The sequence below is a fragment of the Tachyglossus aculeatus genome, chromosome 3 (genome assembly GCF_015852505.1).
Source record: "Tachyglossus aculeatus isolate mTacAcu1 chromosome 3, mTacAcu1.pri, whole genome shotgun sequence".
Taxonomy (NCBI): Eukaryota; Metazoa; Chordata; class Mammalia; order Monotremata; family Tachyglossidae; genus Tachyglossus; species Tachyglossus aculeatus.
In genome coordinates, this window is record NC_052068.1 from 82436203 (window position 1) to 82444778 (window position 8576).

The window sequence follows — 8576 nt, forward strand, 5'->3', positions numbered from 1 at the left end:
TGAGCACTTACTGTGTGTAAAGCACTGTACTAAGCGCTTGGAAAGTACAATTCATTAAACACTTAACTACGTGTCAAATACATTCTAAGTACTGGGGTAGATATCAGATAATCAGTTTGGACACAGAGCCCATCCCACATGGGGCCCCGCAGTCTAAATTGGAGGGATGAGGATTTAATGTCCATTATATAGATGAGATAATTGAGGCACAGACAGCTGAAGTCACTTACCCAAGGTCCAACAGCTGGAAGGTCTTCTGACCCCCAGGCTCCTGCTCTTTCCATTGGGCCATGCTGATATTAAGATAGCTTTCAAGGTGGGGAGAAATTTGGGGGTTAAACTCCAAGGAAATTTGTTGCCAGAGGTCCATGGCATAATTCTCTTATTGATCATTTGTCTCTTTCATATTGGACGATAAGTCCCAAATATCATTAAAGCCTAATCCTGTGTCTACTACCATATTTTTAAAAAATCGTCTATCAACTCAAATGTGGAATGGAAGAAGCAGGTTTCAGTCCTAACAAGGTTCTTTCATTCATAAAATAATACAGAAAATAACATTTCATTAAACAAAACTCCAGAAGACTGTATAGAGACACAGTATTTATGATCAATCAATTGTATTTATTGAGCACTTACTGTGTGCAGAGCACTCTACTAAGTGTTTGGGAGAGGACAATGTAACAGTTGGTAGAGAGGTTCCCCAGTCAAAATTAAAGTCTGATTCCCCAACTCCCTGCCCGTGTCTGGTAAAAAGTCCCCCTGAGCTTTCGATCCCAACAAATGCTTAGCCTCCATTCACATTAAATTTGAAATAAAAAACTTTTTGCGGAGGCTAAAGCTAAACCATGGTAATCACACAAGCCAAGCCCTCAAGAAATCATGCTGGCCTTTATTTTATCCCTTCCGTCCTCTAAACTCTTTATTCCATTCTTCTATATTCCCCTGTCACGACCTTACCTGTTTTCTGGATCAATGCCTATTAGCTTGGTATCCAATTACTTAAGGAAAAAAAAAACCCAATTCCTTTGGGGTAAGTTTGGCAAATACACCCAACCTCCTCTCTCCTGCCACTTTTAATCATTTCCAACATCATGCATTCATCAAACTAGACCCTAAATTTAGAGCAAATCTTAATCCCCACTACCCAACAATGAGAAAAGTTCTTCTTTTCCAATCAGGATCCAGTCAATTTGGAGGAGCCCAATTTTCCATTCCTTTTAATAAAGGTATCCAAGAAGAGAGAACTTTTTCTAAAATTGAGGAAGTTTCTTCACCTTCTTCATGGTCAATTCCTATTCATATATGCTATAAAATTACTGCCTGACCACGATCAGGTATGTCTAGGCAGTTTACACAGGCATTATGCAACAATCTAGTTTGGGGAGCTTAAGTGTTCCTAAAGTGACTGTTTACTCTTCTCCAGTTTTTTGGACTCCCACCTGTCTTCCACACTCCTAGCTCACCTAGCCTGTGATTACTTCCACTCTGCCACTTTTTCCTTGTGGGATGAATAAAGCAAGGGACTAGGGTTAATTACAGAAAATGAGGGAGGAGTAGATAATGACACAACAAGAGAAAATGAACAAAGGCATGCCAACATGACTCGTAGGGAGAATGATATTCTAAAGACAATGGCAGAAGGGTGGAAAGTGAAATACTCAAAATAAGCTTCAAGGGAGAGAAAATCCTCTACGGAATTATGCAAGTTCTGAAAGATGCATGAAGATTAGAAAGTGGAGGTTAGGCTGAGAAGGGAAAAAAATATCATGGAACAGTTAGTACTTTGGAAGATTTTACCATTTCAAGTCTATCATTGAAAGATGATTAACTTGTAAATTGATTTCCAATTATTAGCGCTTAGTACGGTGCTCTTCACACAGTAAGTGTTCAATAAATGTGATTGACTACATAAAGAGAAATAGAAGTAGAGGGCTTGCCATTGCCTCAATCACAATGTCTCTTCTTGTTCAGTGTGGACTGACTGTGCATTGTATTCAATATCTAACTCATCCATCTCTTGTGGATTCCAGGGAATCCTGGAAATAATTATTTTGATTGACCAGGACAAAAGAGGATTTTGGCAATTCAGTGAGCATTTTTCAAACATACTCATGTTGAAGAGTTAAACTGACTCATTCTGTGATTGTAACCAATAAAATAAAACAAAACTTGCTTTTAGTGGGATGAGTTCAATAGTGTTCCCCGTTTGCTCTATTCCCCAGCTCCAATACCTTTAAACCATTCAAAATGGTCTTTAAACAAAATACAAAACACTTGTTGTTAGACTATTAATCATCATCATCATCATCATCAATGGTTTCTATTGAGCACTTAATGCCAAATGCCACCCTTTTATTGAGCTGTATCCCATCTCGGAAAATAATTCATCTGATTGTAAATCACTGGCCAGGTCTACGAGGAGAAAAATAAGCTTCATTTTTCAAATAGACTTCACAAATTCACATGTTTTCAAGCAGCAAAAAAGTTCTCAACTGTATTTTCAAATCAATGTATTGGAGATTAAAAATGGTAGCTCTTACCACAGTTTACATAGCCTGGAGTCGTTTTATTTTTTTTAACATAAAAGAAAGTAGTTTAGAAGAGTTCATTTGCAGAGACTGCTGCACAGGGCTGGTGCCCAGGGAAGGTGGTAGGCAAAATACCTCAGTAATGCTAGTCCAGAACCCCAGATTTGGGAGAGATAAATAGCTTTTTGACTTTAGCAGGGGCAGGGTGACTCTTTTAATCATAAGTTTCTCTTCATACATCTTTTTCCTCCTAAGTGTTTCTTCTCCATGAACTCCATTTTTGTTATTACTGACATTTCTTGAGTAGGTGCTGTTTCTAATTCCCACCTTTGTTCCCTTTCCCAGTACAGTGCTCTGTAAACAGTAAGCTCTTAAATACTATTACTACTACTATTATTTCCCTTAATAGAAATGCCAGAATTTTGTACCCTTCAATCAATCAATCAATCAATCAATCAAATAATGGTATTTATTGAGCATTTACTAGGTGCAGAGCACTGTACTAAGCACTTGAGAGAGTACAATAAAGCAGAATTAGCAAGTATGTTCCCTGCCCATAATGTCTTTGCACTTTGTAGGGGGAGAATAATAAACCATGGGCAAATAACTATGAATGGCTTCATTAAATTAATTTATCTTTTAAATCATAATGTAAATGTGAGCTTGACCCTTTCCAGGGACAAGAAGAGGGGACATGGAAGAGTGCTTTGGCCATTCCTCTGAGGGTTTATAGAAGCGGGAAGAATTTATTTCTCTTAGACCAATGCATGAGGACCATCTCAGTGGTTCACAGGGGTAAGGCTGGGGAATGCTGACAGCTACTTACCACTGTGAGTCTCCTTTCCACACTGCAGCAGTGTTACCTAGTGGATACAGCACAGGCCTGGAAGCCAGAAGGACCTGGATTCTAATCCTGGCTCTACCACTTGTCTGCTGTGTGACCTTGGACAAATCACTTCACTTCTCTGTGCCTCAGTTACCTCATCTGTAAAATGTAGATTAAGATTGTGAGCCCCACGTGGGACAGGGACTGTGTCCAACCCGATTTGCTTGTATCCACCCCAGCATTTAGTGTAGTGCCTGGAACTTAATAAGCACTTAACGAATACCACAATTATTATAGTAGTGGTTCTGCTTTCCAAACAGAGTCTTTTGAAGTGGCCAACCATCACGATGGAATTTCTTATCAGGAACAAAGGGGATGAGCCTCAGGCCTGAGGCTTCAGGACTGAGAACCTGCATGGAGGAATTGATTTATAGCAGCATCACTATTACTCTCTCATCTATTCCATGCCTGTTTACTGGGTGTGTAGTCAGTGAGCAAGTAAATGGGCAGGGTTGCAAGACATTACGAAGTGCACTTTAAGATATTTCACATGCAGAATTCATTTCTGGTCAAAGTGATCTCACCTAGTGTCTACAATATAGCGAGCATCATGATTCCTGATCCCCTCCAAAAAAAAAGTGGATGCCTTAGTAGTCATCAAGACCTCCACCACTGATATTATCCAGCAAATTTTCAGTGATAATTAATAATAAAAAATTCTGGTATCTGTCAAGCACTTAGTACTTGTCAAGCACTGTTCCAAACACTGGGATAGATACAAGGTAATCAGTTTCTGTCCCAAATGGGGCTCACAGTCTAAGTAAGAGGCAGAACTGGTATCAAATCTGTATTTTACAGGTGAGGAAACTTGTCTGCTGTGTGCCCTTGGGCAAGTCACTTAACTTCTCTGTGCCTCAGTTACCTAATCTATAAAATGGGGATTAAAACTGTGAGCCCCATGAGGGACATGGACTGTGTCCAACCTGTTGATCTTTTGTGTAGTGCAGCACTTAGTACAATGCCTGGAACATAGTAAGCACTTCACAAATACCAACACAAAAAGGAGGAAACTGAGGTACAGAGAAGTTAAGTGACATGCCTAAAGTCACACACCCAGCAAGAGTCAGGACCAGGATTAGACTCTAGGTCCTCTGACCCCTAGGCCCGTGCTCATTCCACTAGTCCACGCTACTTCCAAGGAAATCATTCTCATATTGAAAAGGAATAAGCACCAATGAAGGGGAGAATTCAGGAAAGGATGGATGTTTCCAACCTTTGCCTGGAAGAACAGCTTTTAAAGACCTTCGGGTGAGACTCTAGATGATCTCATTAGATTCTGCAAAGATTCTATCCATCATTAACATGCTTAATTATTTCATGTTTATGTGTCCTTGATGTAGAGTATTCGAAGTTTCAAAATAGAAAACTAAAATATGAAGAAAAAAGGTGAGTTATATTCTCACGGCCTTTCACGTTCACGGAATATTTTCAGGAAAGCCATATTGATCATCAATATTTTTAGGTGATATTTAAAACCTGTTCACCTCCATTTGGAGAAATACCTTTACAAGTTAAACGTACAGTAATAAGATTGAACTTAAAGCTTTTCCAAACACTTTTCAAAAACCAACTAGCTAATAATCATTATCACTATCACAATCTCATTGTCATCATCATCCATATTTCTGCTTTCTACTTTTTGTGTACTTTTCACTTTACCTACTCTGACATTTCCCTGATCAGAATGTACCTACATCTGATGTTTTCCTGTCCAGAGTGTCCTGTCTCCTTCTACAGCCCAGCCCTCACCCTCCGCTCCTCTGCCCCTAACCTCCTCACAGTTCCTCGTTCTCACCTGTCCCACTGTCGACCTCTGGCCCACGTCCTCCCCCTGGCCTGGAATGCCCTCCCTCCACACATCCGCCAAGCTAGCTCTCTTCCTCCCTTCGAAGCCCTCCTGAGAGCTCACCTCCTCCAGGAGGCTTTCCCAGACTGAGCCCCCTTTTTCCTCCCTCCTCCCCACCCCTTGCCCAACCTCCTTCCCCTCTCCACAGCACTTGTACGTATTTGTACAGATTTATTACTCTATTTATTTTACTTGTACATATTTACTATTCTATTTATTTTGTTAATGATGTGCGTATAGCTTTAATTCTATTTGTTCTGATGATTTTGACACCTGTCTACATGTTTTGTTTTGTTGTCTGTCTCCCCCTTCTAGACTGTGTTGCCGACTTGTCCTTCCCAAGCACTTAGTACAGTGCTCTGCACACAGTAAGCCCTCAATAAATATGATTGAAAGAATGAATGAATGAGATACTGTATTTTAAGCTCAGAGATTTAATATCTGTTCTCCTTACCCCTTAGCCTGCGAAACCCATTTGGAACAGGTACTGTATTCTATCTGCTTGTATCATAAGTACCCCAGAGGTTAATAGATTTCTTGGCACATAGTAAGTGCTTGACAAATACCATAATCATCAAAATCCTCCTTATATTACTATTAATAAGGACTAGAGGTTCTCTAAGAACAGTAAAAATTGGCATAATTCTCAAGTAGCCTCCAATAAACATGATCAACCATTTTAACTGCCCTATTACTGAGTAATAACACATTATACTTGAGTAAAAAATGCCCAAGTTGGAAGCACAGTGAAATGTCTTTCATGATAATAGTAAAACTGTCACCTTGATCCTGAACAATCATGATCACTTTATCTGCATTCAGAAAGTCTAAGACATAAAAATTGAGAAGGACATTGTCATTGAATCTTTAACTATTAGCTGGCTAAAAAACAAACCTGGCAGGCAGCATATGTAAACTGATCTATTATGAAACAGTGAAAGAGAACACAGACACATTTTGGGAGTCATTACTGCATTTAGCTACTTTATGCCTACTACGGCTTGTGAATATTAGTTACAAGAAAAAGCGAATCTGCATTTGTGGCTACAGTATTGGCTTCCTACATGAAGCTTTGGGATTGCTCGGTAACCTGCTGGTGGTGAATTAATTCCATTTTCAGTAGGCATAGTTTGGCTGGAAAAATAAGGAAAGGGGATATGTATTGCATCACAGCAATGATTAGAAAGAACACAAACGATCCTGAGCCTTAAGAACTGAACACAGAAAGCAGACAGTGAAACAGCCTGCAGTCCAGCTGAGGAAAATCTATTTCCTATTTGAGGTAAGGGAACTGTAAGTCAGCACGGGAAAATTCAGCTCTGATCTTCAGATCTCCGGGGCTGGATGGAGACCAACCCAGACAGGCTAAAGTGCTAGTCTGGGGCCTCTAATTAGGGCTTCTCAATACTGGTCTGGATGTTCTCTCTGGGTGAATGACAGAAGCAGATTAGCCCTCTTAAATTAGACCCTTCAAGAAAGAATGGGCTGTTACCCTTTAATGTGCAGAAAATGCATAGAAAAAAACCAAACGATGCAACTGATGAAAACAGCACATTTCGGATGGAGAACTAGGTACTTACACTTCCAAATGACTCCAGATCTTGCCAGCTGGCAATAACTAGCCCATTTCTTTATGGCACTGTTGCTTCTATCAGACCTACTGAAACGTGAAAACAAATACGTGTGAATAACACCATCATCGGATGGGCACATTTCCCCCAGCACCAGGCGTTGGTAAACACCTTGGGGTCCTTGCTAGGCTGTGAACCCAACCCCAGACGACGGAGTCGGTACCTCTCGGATGGGAGGAGAGAAGGATGCTTCTGCTTCCGCTGCTTCCCCGTCTTGTGTAACAGCCGAGGAAGGTCTGTACCACTGACACGCTGCCGACAGAGCTGCCGACAAGCATCTGTGTGGTCCTAGTGCTCCCTTCAGTCAGGACAAGCTGAGCCACAATCCACTTTCCTTTTACTAGTCTGGGGAGTTGGGAGGGTTTGTTTGGTTTGTCTATTATTGAGCATCTAACGCACAAGTGTGTGTGTGTGTGTGTGTGTGTGTGTGTGTGTGTGTGTGTGTGTGTGTGTCTGGGAGTTGAGGGCGGGCACAGAGAAATAACATCTAATAAAAAAATATATACAAGTTTCCATTTATTTCCATGATTTTCTACCGATACTCCAGCCTTAAATGTTGCCATTGGTTTGTGTTCAGCATTTTTATTTCCCTGAAAAATGACAGGGCACTCACAAAGCAGGAGGATATGAAGAAGACAGATTGCCAACTTGTACTTCCCAAGTGCTTAGTACAGTGCTCTGCACACAGTAAGTGCTCAATAAATAGGATTGAATGAATGAAAGACAGATGAGCTGGAAAAGAGATAGAAATGCTTAGACTATCTCCACTGGGAATGCTATTGAAAACCCCAACCTCATTCATTTTCTGTTACACAGGAGTCAGGTTATTTCTGTTCATTCATGGTTTCGATTCAGTAGTAATAATGTAATAATAATAATAACTGTGGCTTTTGTTAAGCGCTTGCTATGTGTCATATTAAGCACTTGAGTAGATGCAAGATAATAAGGATCCAAATGGGGCTCACAGTCTGAGTAGAAACATGCATAAATATCAAATCTCCACTCTGCAGATGAGGAAACTGAGACACAGTGGAGATAAGTGACTTGCCCAAGGTCACACAGCAGGGAAGTGGTGGAGCCAGGGTTAAAACTCAGGTCATCTGACTCCTAGACCCATGCCCTATCTACTAGACCACACTGCTTTTCTAAAAATTTAGGCTTATGCTCTCCTCTCAATGACTGTGGAGGTAGATGAGGTGGTATAGAAGGAGGAAAAGGGACAGAAGGAGGAAAGGGAGAAGAACATGTGGGGAGAAAAAACCGAGGCAGGATAGGAAAGAAGGGGGTTAAAGTCCCTTAGATCTCTGGGGACATTTGTATTACAAGTCCCAGAATACCATAAGTCACTTTTGGACATACTTCAGTCCAGATAAGAAAGCCCAAGGCTTAAAGTATGCAAAAACAGCTGGAGTCACCTAGGAAGAGGGGAGCTAGTGCAAGTTCAGCTGACCAAATTAACCAGGACAGGCTTAGCTCTCTGTGCACAGTACCAAAAAATACCCTGTCTTCATAACATTTACAATCCAAAAAAGGCCACATCAGTGTGAATGAATTTTTAGAAGGACACAGAAGCACCTCAAAAGAAGCAAACAGAGATGAGCATTGCCTAGTGGCAAGAGCACGTGCTTGGGAATCAGAGGTTGTGTGTTCTAATCCCGGCTCAGCCACTTGTCTGCTGTGTG

At 40.8% G+C, this 8576-nt stretch overlaps 1 protein-coding gene across 1 annotated transcript in view; it reads right to left on the reverse strand.

The window, feature by feature from the left end:
• Positions 1-6927, reverse strand: part of RAB27B (RAB27B, member RAS oncogene family) — a 207161-nt gene extending 200234 nt beyond the window's left edge. Inside the window, exon 1 of the mRNA XM_038744369.1 lies at positions 6844-6927. The gene's annotated coding sequence lies outside the window, so the exon portion shown is untranslated. The remainder of the gene's footprint in view (positions 1-6843) is intronic.
• Between the last annotated feature and the right edge of the window lie 1649 nt (positions 6928-8576).